Consider the following 8,417-nt stretch of genomic DNA (forward strand, 5'->3'; position numbering starts at 1 on the left):
TCCGCGGGGGACCTGGGGGCCGCCCCCCCCCCCGGGGCACTTCAGGTCCCGGTTAATGAGAACCAGGTGCGTGTTTCGCAGCCCCAGCACCGCGGGTGAAATGGTGATGCTGCCTCGGGAAGGGTTAATGAGCGCTAATAACGGGCACGTAATGGTATGCGAAAATCACTCGAGGCGCTCAGAAACGGGCCGGGCTGGAGGTGAAGCTCCCGGCCTTGGGGTGACACCGCCCCGACGGGCCGGGGAGCCGCGGGGAGGGAGAGGTCGTGTTCTCACTGGGGACATCGCCCTGTGCCCCCGCTAAGGCGACACGGAAACAGCGGCAGCGCTAATTTACTGCTGCAGTGTCTCCACAAACACTTCTCTGTAAACAAAGAGCTTCATCTTCTTCCTCCCCCCGCGGCGCTGCCCCCCGGGTGCGGGCACCTTCGGCGGGAGCCCGGACCCCCCGTGCCGGGGGGAGCACACAGCACACCCGCAAACCAGATGTGAAGCAGTTGATAGAAGTATCCACAGCAACCCCATGAATATTTAAGCTTTCCAGTGGCACGTATCTACTCCTCTTTCTTTGAATTGGAAATGGAGTTAGCCAATCCTTCCTCTACCACTTGTTTGCATTTCCCTGCTCTGATATGCCAGGCTTCACACTCTGCAGGTTTAGCATCCCCCGTCCAGCCCAACACAGACCCGGGCCTCCCGCACCACCCGGACCTCCGGGTGCTTGGAGTTGTCCTCTGTTGGCCTCTCCAGGGAGATATTTGGGGTTGGTACCCCAGCTGCAGAAGGCTGAGCCGTGCGGTTCCGGGGGGAGCAGGGCTCAGCCAGACCCCCTCCTGCAGGTGTCCCCCCAGGGTGGTGACACGGCCCTGGGCAGGCACCCACACACCCCCTCCTGGGGCTTTGGGAACAGGCCATGGAAATTACTGAACTCCTGCTCCTCTGTACTTTTTGAGCGGCACTAAGAAATATTGTTATAATTCTGTGCCCTCTAGTGGTGCTTAAAATCATCTATTAATTTAAATAATAGCAAGGAAAGCCGTCTGGGAGCACAAACAGAACGGGCCAGTATTGAAATGCAGCCACAGTTGCCGGGACAGCGGGAGGCAAACAAAAGTAGTACTCTCAGGGGTGAATTAAGTATTTTATTTTTATAGGGTGTGAACAAAAGTATTTTCCCATTATCTTTTATTAAATAATGCTTCAAAAAAAGGATGTATAATGAGAAGAGATTGATGGTCATTATTCTAATTCCAGCTTGTCAGATAAGCAGGGCGTGAGGGCCAGCTGAACAGGGCAGATTGTTAGCACCCAGGCAGCTGCTTGCCCTGCACCGGGCAGAGGAGCCGTGCCAGGTAAAAAGGCTGCTCCTCCTCTAAGGGTTTGTTGCACGATACGGGTCTACATTTCTACGACAACAAATTCCCCTGATATTTTTGCTGGGGACTATATAATACCTGGGGAGAGGAGGCGTGTGAAATTCCAGCGTGTGGCGTGGTCCGAGGTCGCCCCGGGTTCAGGTGTCAGTAAGAGGATCCACTTGACGAAATCTCCAAGGCAAGAACATCCCAAGGAACCTTGGCTTCCCAGGCTGCGGGTACAGCCCCCCCAGCTGCAGGAGAAGGGGCAGGAGCGTGGCAGTGCTGCTGGGGAGGGCCCGTTCCTCTGCTTTATGGCAAATGCCAACAACGTGCTCTTCCCAAGCTGTAAATCACAGGGTTTAAGATCCTGTTGCGTTATTCCAAATGTACGTATCAAATGTGTTGTATCCTGACTTGTGGAAGGATCAGCTGGAACATGTAATCCTTTCTGATCAGGAACAAAATGTTGAGATATTTGGGATTTTCAGGGTTTTCTTTCCAAAGTGTTACGTGTGACATGTTATCTTAAATCAGTGTTTCTGGGTTCCATTTTAATAAAAGAGAGGAAATTATTTAAACAACAGTGGTATTCCCTTATTAACAATAAAATATGGTTTTGCAACAGCATGTGAACTTCTTTTCTAAGACACTTACTAGTGCAATTTTGGGGTTAGCCACACTAGAAATCAGAGCCAGCCTTCACGAGGGCTAAATTTGCAGGTGAGTAACAGGAATTCTGAGGTGCGCTGGGGCAGTTGCTGCACGGGGTGGCTGCTGAGAGAAGAGGAACCTTGTGAGAGGGCAAAAAAGGGGGAAAGCAAAGAGAACCAGTGGTGTTGGAGGGTGCTGGCAGGAGTTGGGGATGTTGGGCTCGCTGTCTCTGTGCTGTGGGGCCAGGCAGGAGCTGGGACCTGCCCAGGCCAGCTCCGAAGCACCCGGGCGCGTGGTTGCCCCAGGTCACAGAGATGCTCATGGAGCTGCCAGAAACCAGTCTGTGCCTCCGTGCAGCGTTTCGTGTGTTCATGGGTTTGCAACATCTCTTTGTGCCTCAATTCCAGCTCTGTGGCGGGGGGTGGGAGCCATCCCTGCGGGCAGAGAGGGATCGGTTGTGGGCAGGAATTCGGGGAGCAGTGTCAGGCCCCAAAGGCAGCCGGGGGGACGGTGCAAATCACGTTGGTGCAGTGGCTGCTCTGAGCAGAAAGGCAGGCAGGAGCAGGCTGGAAAGGCTTCGTAGCAACGCTTTGCAAAGGTCACTTGAGCATGGTGTCATGTTTTGAGTTCATCCCAGTTGCTTGTTAATAACCTGTTTTGTGTTATACAATACAGGGAGGTGTCGTGTACGCTCCAGTTTTGCGTCGCTTCCTAAGATTTTTAGCTTCCTGCCTAATTATCTGGAGGAGAGGATGCACAATAGCTATCCTTGGTGCCGAGCATCCAGCAGGCAGGAGTACGTTTTCAAAGCACTTAGGTGTTAGGAACAGTTCCTTTGCCGTGTGGACCTCTTGCATGGCCTGTCATGCATGGCATGCATCTCCAGGAAACCCCAAATAACTCATTAGCAGAATGTCAGAGGAGGTGCCCGGTGTGTTAGGATGCATATTACACACTCTCTGGTCAGTGTGTGTAACACGCCAGCAGCTGCAGCAGGCTCTGATAATCCAAAATGTTGGAATATTAGATGTAGTGCAGTAATAGTCCAAGGTGTTGGAATACTGTCCTGCAAGCTTTTCTCACATGACTGAAGGAAGCTGACTGTGGGCAGCACACACAGAGGGAAGGCTGCCCGGCCGTCCTGGAGCATCCCTCACCAGGTCCCTTGGACTCGAGGGAGTACCTTCAGAAGTAATTTAGTTTTGATGCCCTGTTTTATGTGCTGACCTGGCGGTTAGGCTGCTATGAGGTTACTAACCCTGAGGAAGACCTGTCTCCACGAAGAGCTGCCCTGGGACCCGGCTCTCATCCCAAGCAGAGCGTGGCCAGCACTGGTAATGGCTCTGAGTTATTACCAGCACAGCCCAAATTTTAATGGGAGTGCAAGACGTGGGTGGATCGCTCGCAGCACTCGTGCCTCCTTGGCTGGAGAAGAAACACTTCTACCTGGTCATTACATCTGCAAACCCCAGGGACAGTCCCCAAACCCTTTCTGGTGTCCCCCTCCCTGCTGGGAGCCGTTGGGCCCTGCCTGGCCGGAGGGACCTCTCCTCGGGCTCCAGCCACCAGCAGAGACCCCTGCCTTGCTCCAGTGCTCCCCAGCTCTCCCAGCAAAACCCTCGTTTTGCTCCCTGACATCTAGTGTGTTCTCTCACTCATCGGGTATTCATCCCTGATAAGGGGATTAATTGATTCCCTTCATCCCTACTTCAGTAAGTATCTAACCCCCAGTGCTGGTTAACAAGGCAGGTCTCTCTGTAGAGTCACTGCCGGCCCCAGCACCCTCCCTCCTCAAAGGCCCTCACCTTCATCTCTTTTACTTTCTCTTTCCTCTTCTGCGTTGGTTTTTTTCTTTCTTTTTTTTTTTTTTTTTTTTAACTGTGTTGTGATGCTTTTCTTCCTTCCTTCTTAAGCCTCCTCCCTCTCTGGTTGGACAGCCCGGAGCCCTGAGCTCACAGCCTGCTGACAAGACACGACCACGCGTCCTGAGCGGCCGCGGGTGCAAGTCTGCCCCGTCCCCCTCCGAACCCTCTGAGCTGGGGACACCAAAGCAGCTGGCCAGCAAAAAAAAAAAAAAACACCAAAAAAGGACTTGAGTCTGTGCTGAGAACTGCAGAGCAGTTCACCATGCAGGGACTGGGAGTACAATATAAATAGAATAGCATATGAAATACTTTATTTTTCAGTTAGAAAGGTTTCATTTCACAAAATATTTAGATTTTCAAGATCATATTCCCCAGAATACCTAGAAGTTTTGGAGAAAATATGCCAGTCAAAGATGTTAATGTTTAATGCAGTCGTTTGGAGCCAAACACAGTTTCTAAATAAGAGAAGAGATCCTTGGGATATTGTCTTCAGAGCTGCCCGTTTATCTGGCTGGCACGTTGGCAGCTCCTTTGAGCAGGTACCTCTGTGGGCACCAACCCTCAGCAGCCCTGAGGGCACCCAGCCAGGGCAGGACAGGGCCACCTGGGAACTCAGCAAGAGGTCCTTCTGGGTTTCCAATGCAGGAGACAAGTCAGATTTTTTTTGATTTGGATTTGTTTCTGTTTTCTTTGGGTGTGGAGGAAATACTCTGTGAAAGCTCAGCTTGATCCCCAGAGTTAACAAAATTCCTTTAAGACGTAGCAGTACATAGTCACAGTTTATGCGTTTTATCACCTAGAGGTGCACCTGAAAGAAGCTGGTGGCTGATATTTTGATGTATCTCATGATGAGATTTTTCTTTAGGCCATAGTCACCTTCAGGATTTGTCAGACATGAACTTCTGGCCATCTCCTTCCCCTTCTCTGCTGGCTCTTCCACTCGTACTACAGCAGCTCTGATTTTGAAAATTCCTATTCAACTGTGGCCTAGTCTTTGAAGCATTGGAATTTTCGACATGAATATTTCAGAATCACCAAAGATTTTTTCTTCTGAAAATGCCTAGAAGCCCACCAGCCTTCAGTTGAGTCAACTGGAACATAATCTGCATTTATGCTGTTGGTTCCCACAGACTGACTCGTAGCCACAGCAGAGGTGCTCACTTTTGCTCTCTCTGCCCCAAGTAAATTTAAGAAAAATCTATGCAGAGTGGCACGGAGAGAGCCAACTGCTTCAGATGCTGTGCCCCCAGGGTGCTCTGGACATTGCTCCTGGGCAGCAGAGCCGTGCTGGGGCAGGGGTGCTCTGACCACTGGGACAGGTTGGCAGCATCACTGATGCCACGAGAGGGACACAGGAGGAGACACCCCCTGCGTGTCTCTGGACAGTTTAAAGGGTCCTTCCTTGGTGCCCTGGCTTCTGCGACCCCCATGTGGAGGTGCCTGTGTCCTTCATGGATCGTTGAGGTGGCCTAGTCCTGACACAGGAGTCTGGCTCCTGCTCCTAGAATAGGACTTGAAGTTGTAGGGGCCAAAGCACAAAGTTTCCTGGGATCTAAAGTCTCCGTGGAGATCTAGGAGTGATTTAATATTCACAAAAGTTCGTGAGCTGTTCATCTTGCTTATAAACGCTCTCGTGCCTTAGACTTTGCTCACAGCATAAACACAGGACTCAAAGCTAAATGGCTGTAATTCACTGCACCTGGAGTAAGAGTCTTTCTCAATGAGATGGCTGATCACCGACCTCACATATTCTGCAGGTACATTTTAAAATAAAAAATAATTTACTGCCATTTTTCATAAAAAAATAGAAAAATATTTGGCCTTTTCGATGTGCCTGTTCAAATAACTTGGCAGCATCTGTGATCCTCAAAGAAGTTGAGTAAGACCTGCCCTCTGAGTTACCCAGGGGACTTAATGAGGACTTACTCCTAAGCCAGAAGCACCACAGAAGCTGGAACAGATACAAGCTCTGGCCACGTGCGTCTCCATGGGTGTATCAGAGGGCAAGTAGTCATCGGAAACCTTTTGGAGGAGCTGTGTGCTTGGGGCTCCTCCTTCTGCTACTGCTTCCCTCCTGGCTTCAGGAGATGTATTCCTGTCATTAGACAAACCATAAAGGAAGTGTCTCAGGTCAGTAGGGCCCTCAAGAGCTCCTGTTGGGTGAGGAACGAGACCCAGTCAGAGCTGTTGGACCTGTAGCACATCAGAAAGGAGCTCCTTGGGCTTCTACAGGTTTGTCCAGGCACTTGACTTCCCCATGTTCTTAAATCTCATCCTAAAGTACGTACTTCAAAAACCTCCAGCAGGAGAAAGATGAAGACCAAGAAAGCCAAGGTTAAGAGGAACAGAGATGATCTGGTGAGGCTGTGAGACAGCAACAACAGTGAGAGCCAGCTCACAACAGCAGGTAAGCAGGAGTCATAAACATGAGGAATAAGGTAATAGTGGAGAGCAGGGCTTCTTCCCCACACGGCTGTACTCCTAGAGAAAGGCTGGAGGTAGTTATTTCATTTCAAAAGAAGAGTAAGAAAGAAGCTGTGAGGTATCTAAAGCTTGGTTTATGTCTCCACATATATCGTGTCTGCAAGGAAACGTATAAGCCAAGAGTGATTTTTAGTATCCTTGTAGGGTTGGGGACAAGACGATTATGTGGCAGATTTACAGGGCAGTATTTACATGAGAAGCAAGAGGTACAAATATAGATATAGGGCACAACCCCCACGGCTTTACCATGAGGGTGACTGGACATTGGAAGGGGTACCCATGTAGGGGTACCCATATGGGTTGTGAAATCTCTGTCCGTGGAGTTTTTCAAAGCTTAGCAGGCCTCAAGCAACCTGAGGTAACCCTGACGAGAGCCATGCCTTGGGCAGGTTAGAGGAGGTGACCTCTAGAAGTTCCTTCCAACCTAAATTATTCCATGAGTCTAGATGACCCAGGGCAATGAATACTTTATGACCTACTCTGTGAAATAAAAACCCATTGATAAGTTTGACCTGGTCAATACTCTGAGGACATGTCAGCATCTGTCACTGCTGATATCCTGCCCCCACCGCCAAATCACAAACCTCGTGTGCGGGGGGCAGAGGGCTGAAAGGACAGCAGCAGCTCCTGCCCTCCATGGGACAGCTCCTCCCATGGCTCCTCTGAAGCCCCATGGGATGAGAAGCAGAGAGAGATCCCTCGCACAGTCCCGTGTGACATAACCCAAGGGACAGCAGAGGACCAGGCCCCTGCCCCATCTCCGCCGTGGGTCCCTGCAGCCCCTTGACCTCCCCTGCCCCCCTCCAGCCCTCTCCTCCCCTCTCCCACCTCTTTCCTTCCCTCCCAGATGGATTGAACTTGGCTGGATTTTTTTGCAGCAAGACTTTGCGTCAAGAGATTACGGAAGGTTAGTCGCAAACCTTATTTCCCCCAAATAAAAAGGCAGCATTTCAAAACTTTTATTTTTTCAAGGGAGTGGCTATTTTAGTTGCCTACACAATGGAGCGTTTTCAGAAAGTGTTGAGTGCTCCTGGTTTGAAAATGATGTTTCTGTGAGTGTTTCCCTACTGAGATGTTGAAATCTCTAGTCCTTTTTTAAAATCTTGGTCAGGCTTTGTCTCTGGTTAATAGAACATTCACATTAAAGCCATTTAGGTTGCTTAATTTAAGCAGGGGTTAAATCCTGCCCCTGTTTTGTTACTCTGCCTGAAGATTGTCATCCTGCAAGGAAGTTCATTGGCTCCAACTAACGAGAGGAGGAAAACAACCGGCTTGAGCTGCTGATACTGCAAATGCTTGGAATGAAAATTAAACATTATTATTAGCAACTTTCAGCAGGGTTTAAAGTGTTGAAATTTAACCTTGCCATGTGGATCCCTATCACTTAACTTTAATGAGTAACCAGTAGCAGGAGAGTTTCCTATATCGTGTGTGCGGTGGCTGCTGAGGGGAGATATGACATATTATCTGGGGTGGTTTTCTATAAACCAGCAGCTCTCCTGTCGCTGCAATACAGAGAGACTAGACAGTTAAGCCATTAGCTTCTGAAAGGTGCACTATAAAACTATGGTTCTCAAATGATTTTTGTAGCGTGGAGATCTTGGAAGCAAAACTCTTATGTATTTTAAAAAGGAATGATGCTCTAGATGATAATGATGCATGATAAATAAAAGCATCAAACTACCTCCGTAACTCAGCTGGAAGTGGTTATCACTATTATTCCACTTCCCTTGCGGTAGTTCTCAATAGCAAAGCTTTTTTTTTTTTAATTTTTGTTTATTTTTTCCTCAAACTGTTTCACAGGAGCAGAGGTGAGGAACAGTGGGAAGCTCAGAAGAGGAGTGTTTTGGACCATGGTGCAGGGGGGCTGCGAACTCACCGTTCGGGTCCTAACTTAAAATAATCTGATTGAAGTTGTTCTTTTCCATTCCCGCTCTCTTTCCATATGTAAATCCATGCAGATCAGGATGACACCTCTCCCTTACCGGAGCCAATCTGTACACAGCATCCTCCACCCCGCTTGGCCCCCGGTGGCCCCCCTGGTCCCCCGGCGGTCCCC

Source organism: Calidris pugnax, unplaced genomic scaffold, assembly GCF_001431845.1.
Source record: "Calidris pugnax isolate Ruff unplaced genomic scaffold, ASM143184v1 scaffold132, whole genome shotgun sequence".
NCBI classification, from domain to species: Eukaryota; Metazoa; Chordata; class Aves; order Charadriiformes; family Scolopacidae; genus Calidris; species Calidris pugnax.